Genomic DNA, 17,529 nt, shown 5'->3' with positions numbered 1-17,529 from the left:
GCCGACAGGAAGAGCTCCGGAACCCACCATCCACCCCCACCAACCCCCCCTCCCCGGCCGGGCCCCCCCACCCCAGCCGCCCAGAGTGACGGCGGCCCCCTCTGTGCGCGCTCCTGTCACGGGTCCCCAATCCCCTTCTCATGCCATCAGGACCAGGTCCCGCCCCATGCCGTCGTGTCGGACCAGACGGAACCCCCCGGCTTTCAGACCGGCCGCTCCGAGGAGACCGGCCACAGTAAACTGGCGACGGAGCACAGATGGGACATTGGAGGAAAGGAAGGGATGAGGATGTAAGTGGGACGGGTCGGACAGGAAATGCAGGTGGCGGGGGTGGCCGTGGCAGCTGAGTGCTGGCCCGAGGAAAGTGGAAAGCCGACTGGGAATGGCCTTGTGGAAGGGCGGCCTTTCTTCCCTGCTCCCTCTTTGCCTGCATTCTGGCAAATGCCTGGAGCTAAGCCCTTTCACGCGTCACAGCCCCTGCGGCATCTCAGAGGTTCCTGAGACCCTGCGGGGGGTAGCAGCGTCACAGAGGAGCGGGGGTCCCCTTGAGCTGGGGTCCCCTCCGCTGAAGTGTCCCCCCAGAGCAGGGACATCTGAGAGTGCAGGTGCGGATGATGAAGACAGAGCCTTGGCTGTTTGGCCTGTGAAGCCCGATGCCGTTAAGGACGGTGGCGCAGGCCGGGCGGGCGGGGCGGGTTTGACCCTGACCGTGACCGAGGGCTCAGGGAGGAGCAGCGTGGAGGAACCACAGAGCTGAATACAGACTGGGGCCCCCCACTTGCTCCCAGTACAGGGATTCCTGGAGGGGGCCTGCACTTTGGGCGAGTCTGGGGCACAGTGGAGTCACGGCTGTGAGCACCACCGGGAAAGGGCAGACGGGGTTCAAAGTGTGGAGACTGCGTAAGCCCCACCCTGACGAGCTCATATCCAGATACCCTGGCAGGGGTGAGCCTGGGGCAAGAAGGGCTGGTGTGGGAAGGGCCCACATACTGTTGGGGCCCTAACGGGACATGGATGGCCGCCCGCGGAGCCGTAGGGGGTGTTCTCTGGCCCAGGTGAGAAGGTGGGCAGAGCGGACTGCCCCGGCTCTTGTCCCACAGCTACCCGGAGGCCTGGGCTCCGTCCTCTCCTCTGCCCTCTCTCCTTTCCTGGGAGCTGCGTGTGGACAGGTGTGTAGTTGGACAGGGAACAGAAACCAGCTGTGGATGGCCACGTTGGGAACAATGAAGAAGGTTCAAAAACTTGGCATCGAGGGCTGAGAGCTGGGTGGGTCTGGGTGGAAGTTTCCTGGAGATGGCACGTTTTAGGGAGCTAGCACAATCCTGGGCAGATAGAGCTCAGCGAGCTACAGCATTTCCTGAGCCCGTCTGGGGGCAGAGCATGGTTCAAGGGGCACACCAGCTCAGACCAGCGCAGAGCACTGAGTCGCATGGCTGAGAGGAGACAGGGGTTAAGAACAAGAGTGACACAGAGGACAGCACTGGGAGCTCATCGCCAAAAATCTGGCGCGGTCCCCAGTTTTGTGCTGCTGTGGGCAGAAAACCCCTTGCACCCATAAGCTTGTAATCGTGTAATTCTTTTTTTTTTTTTTTTTTTTTTTTAATCTCCATCCTGTGTCTCCCAGGGCTGCTGTAACAAAGCACAAACTGGGGGCCTCACACAACAGACGCGCGTTGTCTCACATCTCTGGAACAGGAAGTCCCCGAGGGAGCCCTCTTCGCCCTCACGCAGTGCTCTCCCTGTGTGCCCGTCTCCGTCCAAATTCCCCGTTCTCATATGGACACCAGGCAGCCTGGAAGAGGGCCCAGCCTGATGACCTCATCTTAACGAACTACAGCTACCAGGACCCCAGCTCCAGATAAGGCCACACTGTGAGGTGCTGGGGGTTAGGACTTGGTATCCGTTGGTCTGGACTCAGAACCAAACCCCACAGACCGGGCCACGCCGGCGACACACTTCTCCTCTCATGGTTCCGGGACCTGGTGATCCCAGGTCAAGGTGTTGGCAGGTTTGGTTTCCCTGGAGGCCTCTCTCCCGAGCTTGCACGTGGCGGTCTTCTCCAGTGTGACACTCTGAGTGTCCTAATCTCCTCTTCTTAGAAGGACACCGGTTAGATTGAAGTAGGACCCATCTTCAAGGTTTCGTTTTAACCTTATCAGCTCTTCAAAGGCCCCATCTCCAAATACAGTCACGGGAGGCCCTAGGTACTGGGGACAAGGGCTTCAATATGTACATTTTGGGGCAAATTCAGCTCATCACAGACTTCAACATATCTTTTGAGGGTTTGGAGTGGGGGGACGCCGTTCCACCCATACTTGTACCGTGTATATAGCATATTTTTTCCTTCAGGCCTCAACATCTTCTCAGCCCTCACACTGCGCCAGAGGCTGAGGGACACAGGGAGAAGCCAAGAACGAAAGTGCTGTCCTTCTGCGAGCCCCCAGGCCACAGGGGAGGCAGACCCATCCTGATCACCGTCAAATGAGAGGCCCGTGTGTAAGGGGCTTCCAGAGCCAAGAAAGGGCCCAACTCACTCCGCCTGGGGAGGGGAGGAGGGCTGGATTGGGGTGTGTTTCTGACGGGGCTGGACCCCCAGATGCTCACAGCACCGGGGAGCCTGGAAGGTTCTGGCAGCCGTAGGTGGCGATGTGACTAGAGTGTGGGGGTGAGTGTCGGGAGATGCGTTCCAGGGGGCATCCAGCTGTTGGGGTTTGACAGGGAGATGTGGGGAGCTGGTAGGACGTGGACATGGCCGTGAGTTGGTCAGATGTGAGAGGAGATTGATGAGTGTTTGAATGAACGGAGGAAAGAGTGACTTCATTAGTCACGCTCGTGTGCTGTGCTAGACACGATAATTCAGACTAGTAAAGAGCAACGTCCAGTCCCCCAGAGGCCAGAAAGGTTAGATACTGTGTCCAAAACCACCTCGCTGGGAAGTGGCAGAACCGAAATAGGAACCCAGCTCTACGGGACCCTCATGCGGCCGGCTGCACTGCGCCCCCCACGCCGTCTTATTTTCCACGCTGGTGCCCTCCAGAAGACCCGTTCCGGGAACGAAGGCTTTGTCCTGGACCCCAACAGGACAGGTGGGTGTGGGGGAGGAGGGGAGCCCCCCCATGCATTTCCTGGCCTTGCCGTTCTAAACCAGAGCCTTTCCCTGCCTCCACTGGGTTTCTAAATTGTGTCGAAGGCCTTTCTCTGGGTCCTTTCCAGGTTCTACGGCCCCCATCCACCATCGACTTTCCTTCCTCCCTCCAACACGCCTTCGCGTGGACCCCTCCCGCCCGCTGGCCTCATGCTCGGGGAGGCCCAGCGGAGCAGCAAGGCTGAGCGCGCTGCCGGTTCCCATGGGGGCTCCCTCCACCCGGACGGTGCCTCTGGTGGGTTCTTCCGGCTCCAAGCATCTCTTCTGGCTCTTTCCCTTCGGGACCATGTCCTGCTCTCCTGTCCTGATGGCTGTCTTTCTCTGGGCAGAGTGTGTGGAAGGATCAAAGACCTCCAACATGTCCCCTGCCCCCAGGGCAGGCCAGGCTTCCCCCTTTCCCGAAGGTTCTTCCATCCTGTGCCCCAGAACTTCCACTCTGCCCAGCCCTGCTTCCTCTTCCTTTATCCTCTGCAGGTAGCTGGCGTCTAGCAAAGGAAAGGGATTCTTATGTGTAGCAATTACACCGCACATGGGTCTGGGCCCTAGAGTTTCCACAGCTCAGAGGAGCTTCACCAGACTTGCGCGCCCGCAGGGAAACATGTTTTCCGTGCCTGTGTGCGCACGTGTGTGCCCATGTCGGGGGGAAAGAGTCGATGTTTACTGAGTACCTGCTATGTGTCTGGTGCCAGGCAAAACCCTTTGCTGCATGTTTGTGTGTATGTGGGGGGAAGATTCTAGCTTCAGCCAGAAGGGCACACCTGCTATGCTCAGAGCTCACTTCAGGGACTAGAGGGACAGCTCCAATGAGCACCTGTGTTCCGTGAGGGACTGAGGACCCCCCTGGATCCTGAGGGAAAATTCAGCGAGCCAGGCTGGCTTGGCCTGAAAGACAACCTAGGGAAGGACTGAGTGACTCTGCGCCCGACTCAGAACAGCCATTTGGCATGTCCTCCAGCCCAGCCTCTGTGGGCTCAGGTCTGAGTCCCGAGGAGAGAGTGACCACGAGGAAACCCAGGGGTGCCATGGTCACTAACAGCCAGTACCCCGTAGAATGTCGAAGAACAGGGGACACCTCCCACCCACGGTGGATAGTGTCCAGAGGGGGATGGAGACTGGTGGGGGAAGGGGCTCCAAATCTGAGCCTCAGAGACAGGGACCAGGCCCCTCGCGCCGAGGAGACAGAGGAAGGCCTCCTGTTAGTAATCATCACTGTGGACAGCCTGAGTGGGGGCAACAGGGCTCCTCAGAGGCTTCTGGAAGATAAGGGACCTGTGAGGTTTCCAGTTGCTCCATGGCCTGCTTCGGACTTGATGTGGTCAGTCTTTCTGAGCGTTGGCCAGCCCAGGGAGTGTGAGGAGTTATCTCATCGGACACGATTTGCATTTCCCTGGTGACTCAGGAGTCTTGCTTCACTTCTATTGTCTGGTTTGTTCCCACAGCTTCCTTGTGAGGTCGGCGGATTAGTCCCATTTCGTTTCGCAAAGAGGAACTTGGATCGCGGCCCTGGAGGAACTTGCCTGAGGTGACCCAGCTGGTGAGGAGCAGAACCGGAGTTGTCCCTCTCGCTCAAGCTCTTATTCCCGGAGCTGGCAAATGCTCCGTGACCCCATTAACTCAGAGCGGCTGCTGGGCCTCACTTGGGCTGAGAGCCCACGAGCTTCTGGAAAGGGATGTGTCTGAGGTGGAGGAACGTCAGCTGGGCCTTCCTCTCAGCTCCATCCCACAGGCCCCGGTCAGCACTTAGCATAGCACCTGGCAGCTGCCTCTTTCACGACGTCGAACCCACCTCTGGCCGCTCCCTGAGCGAGCTGCCTCCACCCGGGTTCTCCCGAGGCTCCGCCCAGGAAGTGCTCCCTCTGTGTCCTCAGTTTCCTCAGAATCACCCTCCCTGCTCCTGAGGCAGTTTTGCTGGCGCTCTGGCTGTTGGCTGCCTCTGGCTGTGGAGAATCTCTTGACACTGTGGGTAAACGGGTCTGTTGACCCCTCGAGGGGTCCAGGTCTCCTGGGGGCGAGGTTCCAGATCTGGCTTTGTCCACCTCAGACATACCTCAGATTTGGCTGCTGGACAAAGCTCCTCTGAGCCGGGGGGAGGCCATCTCGGGGGGCGATGAAAGGAGAGACAGCTCCGGTGGTCCACTGGACACCCCCACCCCGCCACAGCACACACGCACGCGCGCGCACACACACATACACACACACACCCAACAAGACTAGTCTTCTCAGAGCACAGTTGTCTTCTGTGGGATAAACTATCCCCCCAAAAGCCATGGGGGTCAGAATCTAATATAAGAAGTTTCCAGGCCCACCAACAGGACTGTCCCAACAATGGTCTTTCATGAAACTGCCTCCTCTTTCTCCCTACCCGTCCTTGACTCATACCACCCCACCCTGGCCCAGGGCCCAGGCCACCCATGAACAGATCTCCTGGGCTCCCTGGCAGGAGACCCCTGGAGTGTGTCCCCTCAGGGCCAAGAACACAGCTGGAGCTCAGTAAATGCTGAGGACCGTGGGCTCCTGGAACTTTGGCATTATGCTCACCTGAGTTTCCTTTTCAGCTAAAAGCTCCGTCAACGTACAATGGTCGGTTTTGTACCCTTGGCAATCAAGGTCGGAGGGCCAGCCCTGCGAGTTCTCAGCAATGCTCCCCCCCCCCCCCCCGTCCCCGTGCCTGAGTGATCTCTCCCCACGTCTCTCTTGGTCTTAGTTCGCATCTCACTAGTTTGAGGAGGGAGGGCTGTGTCCCGGAGCCTTGGAATCAGCTGGGCTGGCATTCTGGGTTTGAACGCTGTTTCCCGTGTGATCCTGGCCAGTTACCTAATCCATGAGTCAGGTTTTCTGGATAACAGGCCTAAGAAAGCCTGCCTGAAAATCTGGCCTGATGAATAAATTAAAAGACCAACAGTGTATTTAGAGCCTATCTGGAGCCTACGAGATGGAGTTATCTACAGATTTTGTCCCCCACTCGGCCCCCTTCCTTGTGTCCCACCCCTGCCCCAATGCGGTTTTGGAAAAGTCATTCTCAGCAGAGGCACTGTGCCCTGAGCCAACAAGGGGGCTGAGGGCGGTGATCGGGGAAGCTGTGCTTGGGGTGAGCCCCAAATAGTGTTGGGGGGGGCTTTCAAATGCCATGCCAGGAGTCCCACCTTCAGGCAGCCAAAGCTGGGATAAATGGGCAGAGAAGAGCTCCAGGGGTCCTGGGAGCCATCCCTCCTCTACTCCTGTAAGAAGGGGTGAGGTGGGGGGCCGGGAAGCCGACCGCTGTCTGACAATCATCAGTCAGAGAAAGGTTCAGGCAAGTGTTCAGATGTTGAAACAGCTGACCTTCTCTAGGAATTCTGTAGCTGCTTTGACGAAAAGCAGGGTCACACCCCAGTTCCCACCGCACCCCAGAGCAGGGCACTGAGGCCACACCCAGCCGCAAAGTCAGAATCCAAACCCTCAACCACACAGCCCTCCCGCTGCCTTGCTCAGCTCTTTGAAGGGAGTGATGTGGGCAGAACCCCGAGGGATAGGGCTGCGGGTGGGGGGTGGGGGGGGAGGACCAGGAACGCCCCTCCCCAAACACTGAAAAGGACTGTATCAGGAAGTAACCAGAACAAAACCCTCATCTTTCTTATCTGGATTTTTCCATTTCACATACAAAACAAAACACCTCTGATTTTCTCTCTTGGAATTCTTCCTTCTAAAACACTCAACCATTCCACACCTAGTTATTAGGCACCGACTGCATACAGACAGGAGCGGCACTAGCCGCATGGTTCCACTCACTTAACCTCAACGGTTCCTTGCCGGGGCCACAGTATTCTCCCCACTCTACAGAAGAGCCAGCGGAGGCCAGTTAGGCAGGTTGCCCAAGGTCTCCCAGGGGGTAAGTAACCGGCAAACCTGGGATTTGAGCCACGTTCTTGGGCTCCAGAGCCTGAAGCTGCACCTTTACCTTCCGTTGCCCTTTCTTTTCTAGAATCTTCAGTGTGGTTGGCCACTTGGAAAGGAGGAAGAAAGCAGCCGCTGCTAGTTTTATTGCCTGCTGTAAACGGGTGTGGCACTTCCCCATGGGTGAGGCAGGCCCTCCGCTTTCACCTGAGCCGCGGGAGTCGCTGCCTAGCCAGCTTTCCTGTCCCCAGTCTGCTGTCACATAAATCCTCTGCCACGTCCCAATCCGTTTCTTAAACTGAAACTCATTAGAGCGCTTCCCCTTTTCTAGAACCTTTCATGGCTCCCCAGTAACCCACTGGGACGAGTGTAAACTGTGAAGCCTGGCCATGGGGCTCAAACAACCTTCCATTCCAGGCCACCAGTCTTCTCTGGCTGGCCCCCTTCACCCCCCTGACTGGTCCAGCCTGATCTCCTCACTGCCCCCTGCCCTGATGCCCAGCCCCCCAGCTTCCTTTCTACCTCCCTGAGTATGAATCTGTCACTGCCCGTCTCAAGACTTCTCAGACCACCCTAGAGGAGAGCAGTCATTTGTTTGAATTTCTGAGGTTCCTTCTGTCCACGACAGTAATGGGTCACCCTTGCTATACCTGCCTTATCTGACGCCCAAACAGCCCCGAGTCCCACCCAAGGTCACCCTAGTGGTGAAAACACCCAAGGTCACCTGGTGCAAAGTCAGTGAGGACAGTGTTGCTTTGGGGTCAAGTCCTAGCTCTGTCGCTCGCAAACAGGATTACCTGGCATCAGTCCCTTCACGGCCCCAAGCCTCATTTTCCTCAAATGTTAAATGGGGATAGGAACCACCTCCCAGACTTGCCAGGAGGATTAAATGGGGAAATGCACGTACATGCTCATAAATGTCCTCTCCTTCCCCCCCAGTGCAGAGGGGTCCTCTTGGTAGGTGGGGGAAGCCCACCTCCACCGCATCGAGCCCCTGAGGCAGTCACCTGCCCGGCCCAGCTCAGCAAAAGAAAAGCAAACGACAGCAAATCCATTTCCCGGATGAACGTGATTGAGAGCGCAAGCCCATTCCTGTCCCCGTAGGCGGTGGAGGAGTAACCGGGAGCCGATGGTGGGGCTCATCTTCTGGTCCCCTCCCTCTTGGCCTTCCTGTGCCATAAACCCCTCATGGGGTGGCCGCCGATGATATTTTCGAAGGAATAAAATACAGCACATAGGCTCACAGAGGAGACCAATGAGACTGAGCGAAGCCGACGGAACGTAAGAATGTGCGAGTAGGAGCGCAGGAGCCTCTCTCTGACCGTCAGATGTACCAGGACCAGCCGTGGCTCTGACCTTGGTGCTCCTGTGATTATGGAACAACAGACTACAGGAGCTTTTGAGATGTGACGACTGTCATGTGATGTGATCATATCTGCGACCGGCACCGGTCGTGCACATGAAGTCCTTTTGTTGGTTGCCTGCACGTGTAATGGAAAGGAAGGTCCTATTTTGGTTTGAGATGGGGAAGACACAGTTGTTGATTCTGATCAACAACTGTGGTTGCTGTGGGTGCTGATCGACGTTCCTCCCTCCCTTCTCAGAGGGGAGAGCTTCTGTTTCGGGGAGGGGGCCGTGGCTCCCTGCATCCCTGCTGAGCCCCAGCACCAAACACGGCACTTGGTGTGAGGAGATGCTTCATGAATGTTTGTGGGCTGAACGCGAAGGCCAGACACTTGGACTATAGCTTGGATGTCCTGGCTCCTTGACGCCTCTAATTTTTCTAGAAAATCTTAGATTGGGAGGAGGACTTTGATACTCCACATAAGCTGTCTTTTCCCTAATTTAACCATATCTACAGGACTCAGGAAGGAAGGACCCCTGCACCTTTTTACACACACACACACACACACACACACACACACACACACACACATTCAAGGAGGCTACTGGAAAAGAACTCACTTATAGGAAGAGAGAATTGAAATTAGATAGGGAATCAGGTTGTCCTTAAGCCTGATGCTGGTATTTATGTCTGAAATGGGGATTTTCATCTGAGTCACAGAATGAGAGGCCATATTTAAAACTAAATGAGAATTAACACACGCTAGGGCGCCTGGGTGGCTCAGTCGGTCCAGCATCCGACTCTTGGTTTTGGCTCTGGTCGTGATCCCAGGGTCATGAGATCAAGCCCTGCACCTGGCTCTGACCTCAGTGTGGAGTCTGCTTGGGATGCTCTTCCTCTGCCCCTCCCCCTGCTTGTGCGCGCTCTCTCTCTCTCTCCAAAATAGATAAAGAGGTCTTTTTAAAAAAATCGATAAGTGGTTTCATAAAAGTCTGAGACCCCAGGACATGAAGGAGGCTTGCCGTGACCCACGCAACAGTGAGTGTACAAGGGAAGAGAGGGAAGTGTCCCTGCAGACACTTTGATCCATGGGCAGCATCTTCACAATGGATGGGGACATCAGATGTCATAGGACGTCACAAGACAAACACTCGGACCATGGAACACAGACACAAATCTACTGTAACACGCTGTTACCATGACAGGCCTGCCCTGTGTGTCATGCACGCTGTGGACAGTCACACTGGACCCCATGCTTCCAAGCGTCTTGCCCTTGGGTTCATTTCCACTGTCGCTACTTTGAAATTCTTAATAACTTTTAAACAAGGGTCCCATATTTCTTTTGCTGGGCCCTCAAATTCTTTAGCCTGGTCTTGACGGTATGACAGGAGTTTGCCCTGTGGGTCCCACAAGGAATGCTATGCCTTCTGGAATCCCTGGGCTTGGTAGGGACAGGGGAGGTAGGCATGAGGATGGTAACTGGCCATACCTCCCAGACCATGAGTCCACAAAGACACTGAGGGACAGCTGCCTGGATTTATTTGGCACTGCCCAAGGCAAAGGCTGGGCAGCTCGAGAGTAGACAAGTGCCCAGAGTGGAGGACAATTCCCCAGGCTGCCACAGATTGAGAGAAATGTCATTTGGGAATGTCCAGCCCCAACAGACACGTGAAAAAAATGCTCAACATCAGTTATCAGGGAAATGTAAATAAAAACCACGATGCGATCCCAACTCGCACCAGTGAGCGTGACTGAAATTAACAAGTCAGGAAATAGCAAATGTTGGTGAGGGTGTAGAGAAAGGGGAACCCTCTCACCCTGAATGCAAACTGGTGTGACCACTCTGGAAAACAGTAGGGAGCCTCCTCAAAAAGTTAAAAATAGAGCTACCCTACGACCCAGCAATTGCACTACGAGGTATTTATCCAAAGGATACAAACATAGTGATTCAAAGGGGCCCGTGCACCCTAATGTTTACAGCAGCGATGTCCGCAATAGCCCAACTATGGAAAGAGCCCAGACGTCCATTGACGGATGAATGGATAAAGAAGATGTGTTATACATCCACAATGTTGGCTGTTACCCAGCCATCAGAAAGAATGAAATCTTGCCATTTGCAATGACATGGACGGGACTAGAGGATATTATGTTGAGCGAAATCAGTCAGTCAAAGACAAATACCACACGATTTCACATGTATGTAGAATTTAAGAAACAAAACAGTTGAACATAGGAGAAGGGAAGGAAAAATGAAATAAGATGAGAACAGAGACGGAGACAAACCCTAAGAGACTTGTAACTCTAGGGAAGAAACTCTAGGGGAGGTGTGTCGGGGGATGGGGTAACTGGGGGATGGGCATTAAGGAGGGTATTTGATGGAATGAGCAGTGGGTATTATATGCAACTGATGAATCACTAAAGTCTACCCCTGAAACTAATAATACACTATCTGTTAACTAACTTGAATTTAAGTAAAATCTTTAAAAAAAAAAAAAAAAAGAATGTCCAGCCCCTCTGCTGGGATTCTATACTTATAGTCAGTGGTCAGGGGTGCAAGGGATACGAGAATGCCTTGCACCCCTAAACAGACCAGGTCTGGCTACTCACTGCTGACCAAACTCAAAGGCAGAGAAGCGAGCGCTGACACAACAAAGAAGGAATTTATTTTAGTGAGGCCGACACCAGGAAGGCAACAGACTAACATCTCAAACACTGTCTCCAAAATGTGAAAAACACCTCCACGTTTATATAAAGAAAATGTGGGGCAAAGGACGGTGGGTCCATGCAGGGAGGCTGTGAAGGTTAAATCCGTCCTTGTCTTGGAGTTCATCTTGCTGGCTCAGGGCAGTCCTTGTTGCTTGAGGGGGTAGTTTTGGTTCCCATCAGGGGATGCTTTGCCCTCAGGGTCTTCCGCCTGAGCCAAGAGCCAAGCTGGAAAGAAGAACCCGACTAGAAAGTTTGAGGTCAAAATGGCAGCAGACGAAGTCTTCCTTGGTGCTCAGCAGCCATGGGAGCCAGATTCCAAGATGGCGCCCAGCGATTTTGCCTCCCAGTGTAACTCCTGTCCTTGAGAGTGGACTAGATTTAGTGAGTACAGCAGAAGAGATGCTCTGTCACTCCTGAGGTTAGGTTAAAACATAAAAGACACTGTAGCTTCCATTTTGGCAGTTTTCTGTCCTCCTCGGTCTCTCTGTCCATCCATGTCCATCTCTGTCTCTCGGATTACTGAGTCTGAGGGAGCCCTGTTGCCCTGGAGGGACCCAGGTGGAGTCTGCAGGTGCCCAGGGAGTAACCTAGAGGCCCTCAGTCGACAGACAGTGGGGAACGAAAGACTCCAGCCAATAACCATGTGGGTGAGCTCTTGGAAGCGACCCCTCCAGCCCTTTCAAGCTCTTGATGATGCACATCTGGCCAACAGCTGGCCTGTGACCTCACAAGAGACCCTGCTGTCATGCCCAGCTAAGCCAATCTCAGATCCCCGACCCTCAGAAACTGTAGGAGAGAAAAAATGCTTGTTGTTTTAAGCTCCTAGGTTTTGGGGTGCCGGTTGTAGATCAGCAGATAATACCTCAAACTTCCGATTTCTTGCTGCCCACCCCCGGGGGCCCGGAGCACCCCAGAGAGCCAAGGCACCTTCCGTGTCTGTGCCCCACAGCACCCCAGCTCACGCAGACATCTGTAAGGACTTCCAGTAGTCATTGGAGATGGCTGTCCTTGAAGGGTGCCGAGCCCCCCAGTGAACACCATTTGCTCCAGGAGACTGTGATCATTTTCTTCTCCTTCCGGTGCTCAGCCCGGGAAATACATGAATTTCATGTCCGCTGAGTGCACTTCTCAGTGTAAGTCCTCCCCAAGGTAAATATTATAAACTTTTAACACGACGCAGTTTCATCTAATATTTACGAAGCACTTACTAAGTACCGGGCACCTGATCCTGCTGAAAGCCCGGGGAGCCGGAATTATACATCTCATTTTCGGATGCAATAATGTGAGACGTAAAGGAATTTGCCTCAAGTCTCAAAGCTAGTGACAGGCAGAAGAGGAAATGAACCCCCATGTCCTGTGATTCTAAGTTCTCCTGTCTTTCTAACTGCTTCCCCCGGGTAGGGGGACAGAGAGAGGGTGGGCAGTCTGGAGGGGGAGGTGTTTCTGGATTCATGAGGACATCGGTTAGCTCCATCTGGAATCCTTTCTTCTCCTTGGTCCCTGGTGGGGCTGAGGGAGAAACCGTAAAGATCATAGAAGGGAGAAGAGGGGTACCGAGGAGGGAGGGTGGGACCCTCAGGTATGTGACCGGAGGCCGAGTGAGACGCAACGTGACTTCAGGCTTTCCAACAGCCGGAGCTGACCGCCCAGTGGCTGCCTGCGAGGACAGCGGGGGGTGGGGGGGCTGTCACCCCCCAGTAAGACCGGCCCTGACATTGTGAGGGTACCCTTACAGTACGTTTCGTAACACTGCTTTATGGCAAAGCCCCACATGCTGGTAGGTTTGCTTTTAGTATCCCTCAACCGAGAACGTGGGCAAGGATGACATGTCATGATAAATTTAGTGATGCCTTTGAAAGGTTATATTTTATTAAACACGACAGCTTCTACAGATGTGTTTAAAATAATCCTAAGGGCAGAGCAAAGCTTGGAAACAGGCCGGCCCCTCCATGTCACCCACCCTCCCCCCCAATCAGGCGCCATTGGACCAGAAATCAAGCATCTCGGTGCCCACATCCTGCGGGTGTCCTGAGGTGGGTCCAGACCCGCTTCAGTTCCTCTCCCAGTGCTGAAGGGTCTCTCCATGGGGCGCTAATCCCGTAGAAAGTTTCAGGTTCGCAGGGAGTCCCCAGCTCACGCAGGTCCCTGTGGATACCCCCACTCAGCCTGCCCAGCTGGAAAGAAGCCCATGGTCCGTGGGACTGAGCACGCCCGGCCGTGGCCCTGACACCCTGGTTCACTGGGGCAGCGGCCCTGCGGGCCTCCTCTGATGCTCACAGGGACTTCCCAGAGGCCCCCTGACAGGGCTGGACCCACTAACCTCTCCTGAGAGCTCAGAAGCAGGTGCACGAGGCCCACAGGTATGGGGGTGATCTGACCAGCCCTGGAAAGATTTAAGAAATGCTAGAAAGGCAGAGCCCCTTCTTAGAAATAATGGCCCCTGTGTCCCTTTGGCATGGTGCCAGAGAGACCCCCACTAACTTGCCCCCATTTGTGGATTCTTTTTCAAGAGACCCCAGCTTGAGCACAAAGAGATGCCCACAGTGAGGTTAGAACCTTGAACACGCATTGGTTTGGTTTGGGGTGTCTGGGGGTTGGTACTGTGCTCCCGTGCCCGCCCCGCAGCCGGGGCTCCTTGTGCTCCAATGAGTGCACCAAGGAATGAGCACATGGGCTGGTGAGAGTGAAAAATACACAAGTAGAAGGAAGAGGAAAGCCAAGGTCTGTGTCCTTGTCTGTTTCTGAGAAAGAAGCACATTGTTCCTGACCCACCACCCTGTTTGTGCCTGGGAGGGGAGTCCCAGGACCTTCCCAATGGTGCATGCATGACCTCACAGGTCAGACCAGAGGTCGGGGGAACGCCTGGCTGCCTCAGCCTCCCGAACACCCACCTCGCCTCGGGAGTGCGTCCACCTGGCTTACAAATGGCAGAGATCATGGCTCTGAGCCGGGGGATGGGAGAGGGAGTAGGAAGCCAGAGACCTGGGGCACCAAGTCACACCTTCCCTGGTCCTAGTGGGAGAGCGGGCCCCTGCTTTCAGGAGGAGGGGGCGTCCGGGTCAGTGAGGGGCGCTGATTCCTTCTGGGGGCTCAGAAAATCGAAAGGGCTCAGCATTCCTAAAGGAAGTACAAACGGAGGCAGGAGGAGCCCAGGTCCATTGGACTCGCCTCTCCGCAGGAACATTCTGGAATGGGACCCAGGAGCCCAGTGCAGAATCACCTCTGATCAACGGCAATGAGAGAAAACCCCGCCCTGAGGCCCTGCCTTCCCGACCACGGCCCTCTGGAAAGGGAGGCCAGAGAGCCATCCTGCCCCTGCCACGCCGCTGGGGGCCTCCCCTTGCCTTGCAGGGAGAGGAACCAGCACTGCGCGAGCGTCTCCCCAGCCGGTAAACCATCGTCCGGACATGCTGTCGCCCGAAGGGGATGGTGAGAGCCACCTGACAGGACCATGAATCTTCCAACACCATCAGCCTGAGACAGGCGGAGAGAGGCCTTAACCTCCAGACTTACCAGGCTGCCTGGGGCTGGGGATGCAGGCCTATTCGTCACTATTAGCTGAGCTTGGCCAAGGAACTCCTTGTCTTTGTCTTAGTTTTCTTATTTACGGAGGGATGGTAGCCTCTCTGCTGTAAGGTCACCAGGAGAGCTAGAAATCATGCGGGGCTGGTAGGCCCCACCCTTTCTGGCTGCCCTTCCCTGCCAACAAGCCAGAAGCTGCTTTTATTCAGGTTCTCAGGCAGCGCTAGGCTTCAGGAGAAGTAGCGACCCTTCCCAGGCCCCCAGGGGTGGGTCTTCACAGGTCTAAGCCAGGTATAGTGACCCCATTCTTCGCAATTTATGAACAAGTGGCTAACAGGACATGAGGGGAGGTCTCTAGGGGAATTGGGGGCTTCCCTCATCTCAGTAAGAACCATAAAGAAGGGGCCTTCTTTTACTGGCCTTTGGGGGTTGCTGGATGACAATGTGATACTTGGAGCTGCTGCAGCCCTGTTGTGACATAGAAAGATATACTGCACACAGAAGCAAAGAGGCTAAGGATTGGCAGGGCATAAAGTTCATGAAAAGAACTCCAGTCCTTGGTGATGAGGGAATTGCGCCTGGCCTGTCCTCCCCTTGGGACATCTTGTTAAATGAGAGAATCCTAATCTCTGGTTAAATTCATCATATGGTGGCAGTCAGGAGCAAAGTCTCTGGAGCTAGACTGGCAAATCCAGGCTCCACCACTTACCCCTTTTGGCAGGTTCATTACTCCTCTCTCTTCTCAGTTTTCTGCGTCTGTAAAATGGGCATGGAGACAACACCTCGGTCTACTTTATGAGATTGCTGCTGGGATTAAAAGGTGGGTGCATGTCAGACAGTCTCTGGCACCCTGTAGTGCCCTGTACTTGAAACCAGGTACAGTGAGTTGAGGAAATATTCTGACTTCCTTGGGAAGACTGTCCTGATAGATGTGAAAGCCCAGCAGTGTCTCTTGTGGATTGGGAATTGCCCAATGGCAAACAGAAAATTTTCAGATCACGCTGTTCCCCTGAGTCATCTAGTTTGATACCTTCGCCTGCCAGGAGGGCAAAGAGAGAAGAGGAGTTTCTCAGTGAACCTGAGTCATTCGGGGGCATTAGCCTCACCCTCTCATCTTACAATCAAGGAAACTGAGGCCCAGCCAACGAAAATGACTGGCTTCAAGCTGCTTGGCAGCCTGCGTGAGTATAACCCAGTCTCCACATCTGATTCCCTTTCTTCCTCCTTATTTTCCCATCCCTAAACGACCGACCTGCCTCTATCACTGGGAAAACAACCCGCAAGTGCCTGTACCGCCTTCTCCGTCCTATCCAGACGGTGTTCCAGACTGTCACAACCCAGCACGACAACCCCCCGGTTCCCGGAGTGAACTTGTCCATGTTTCCAAAACTCGCCTTGATGCGACGGTTTCACAACAGCAGAATTATATGTTTTCAAGTGCAGCTCTTGTAAAACATGCAATTTTGAAAAGAACATTGGTCTCGAGCTTTAACAATTATTCCCTATTCAATTAGGAAAGCCGAGTTCGACTCCAGAGCAAGTCAAGAGTTTTAAACGTTCGTGACAAATAAACACTCATTTCAAGTGAAAAAGAAAACTCAGGCCTCGGATGACAGGCTTTGCTTGAACACAAACTTCCCTGAATTTTGGCTCTAATTTAATTGTTTCTCTTTGGAACAAGAGACAAACAGTTTCTAGGGTCCTTCGGGCTATACCAGCTCCTTGCGGAGATAAGGAGGCAGATTTTTGGAGCCAGAGCTGGCTGTGGACCAGAAACAAATCTCAGATTCTGTCTTACACTGCCCCAGCCCTTCGGGGCGCCTGGAATGACCAGGGTCAGTGGATTCCGGGCAAGGAAGAGCGAGGGCCACCGAAGACTTGCCCTAAGTTTCCCCGGGGTAAGATGCAGGGCACGGTGACCAGCAGTGAAGTGGCCGATGGTTTGAGCTTATCCAGGAAGGAGCTGCATAGAGTTGGCAAAAGACAGGAGACGGAGCATGTTCTCTGCCTTTATGCAGACCTAAGCTCAATGACTGACCCTGGACAAGTCACTTACCCTCCCTGAGACCTCTTTTAGCTCACCTGTTCGGTGGCATGCACCATGGATACGACAAGCATGTTGTAGTAACGAGATGATAGAGACCTTGCCCCGGAAGGGGAGAGGACAACATGATTAGGGGAAAGTGGGGCAACTAAAACCCTCAAAGCCTGGAAATGAGTGAATTCTGCTATGGTGACACCAGAATTTTAAACTTGCTCGTGACTTGACCTGAATTGCTCTCCAGATGGATCTGAGCTGACGCACTCCCTGCCAGGCTGGGCACCACTTTGATGTGGGCTAGATATAAGGCTCTTTCCAAAGGGTCTGGGGTGGGCACAGGGTACAGTGGTGTATTGGATTAGAAAGAGCTCTGAATGCGGGTGTGAGGTCCACTCTGGTCTTAATAACTATGACAGCTCAGACATTTCCATCTCTGGGCCTCATTCCCATCTCTCTGGTCAGAGCAGTGGGCGTCAGCCCTGGCTGCATTTAGAGTCACTTTGGGAACTTTAAAAGAATATCAGTGCCCTGGCCTTCCCCAGAAATTCTGATACTTCCTCCCTTTCTGGCCATCAGCATCAGAGTGGAGAAAGGGGAAGACTGGATGGGTGCTGATCTCAAATTATGTGGGTCTAGGAGACCCAGACACCCTCTACCAAGCAGATCCACCAGGAGAAATGAACTCAGGAGGTTCTAGCTCCGTTTTCCTGGAAACTGACTTCCAGGGGCTTGAATAAGAACTCCCGTTGCTTTTCCTCTTGAGTCCAAGAGGACACTGTCTGGGTCTCCCATTTGGGGATCTTGCACAGTAAGCAATTTAAGGCATAGATTTCCCTGTATCTGCCGGCATTTCTTGATGAAGAAACCCAGTATTAAGGCTCTTTCCATATGCACGCG

At 54.2% G+C, this 17,529-nt stretch overlaps 1 long non-coding RNA gene across 1 annotated transcript; it reads left to right on the top strand.

Moving 5' to 3' along the window:
- The first annotated feature begins 1,636 nt into the window (after positions 1-1,636).
- Positions 1,637-4,938, top strand: LOC123925915. Its single transcript, XR_006815107.1, has 3 exons — positions 1,637-3,086; positions 3,214-3,380; positions 4,585-4,938. It is a non-coding gene; the product is annotated as an uncharacterized LOC123925915 (long non-coding RNA).
- The last annotated feature ends 12,591 nt before the right edge of the window (positions 4,939-17,529 follow it).

This window comes from Meles meles, chromosome 15 (assembly GCF_922984935.1).
Source record: "Meles meles chromosome 15, mMelMel3.1 paternal haplotype, whole genome shotgun sequence".
Classification (NCBI taxonomy): domain Eukaryota; kingdom Metazoa; phylum Chordata; class Mammalia; order Carnivora; family Mustelidae; genus Meles; species Meles meles.
Note: the sequence above shows the minus strand (reverse complement) of the source record. Positions and strands in the feature narration are given on the sequence as shown.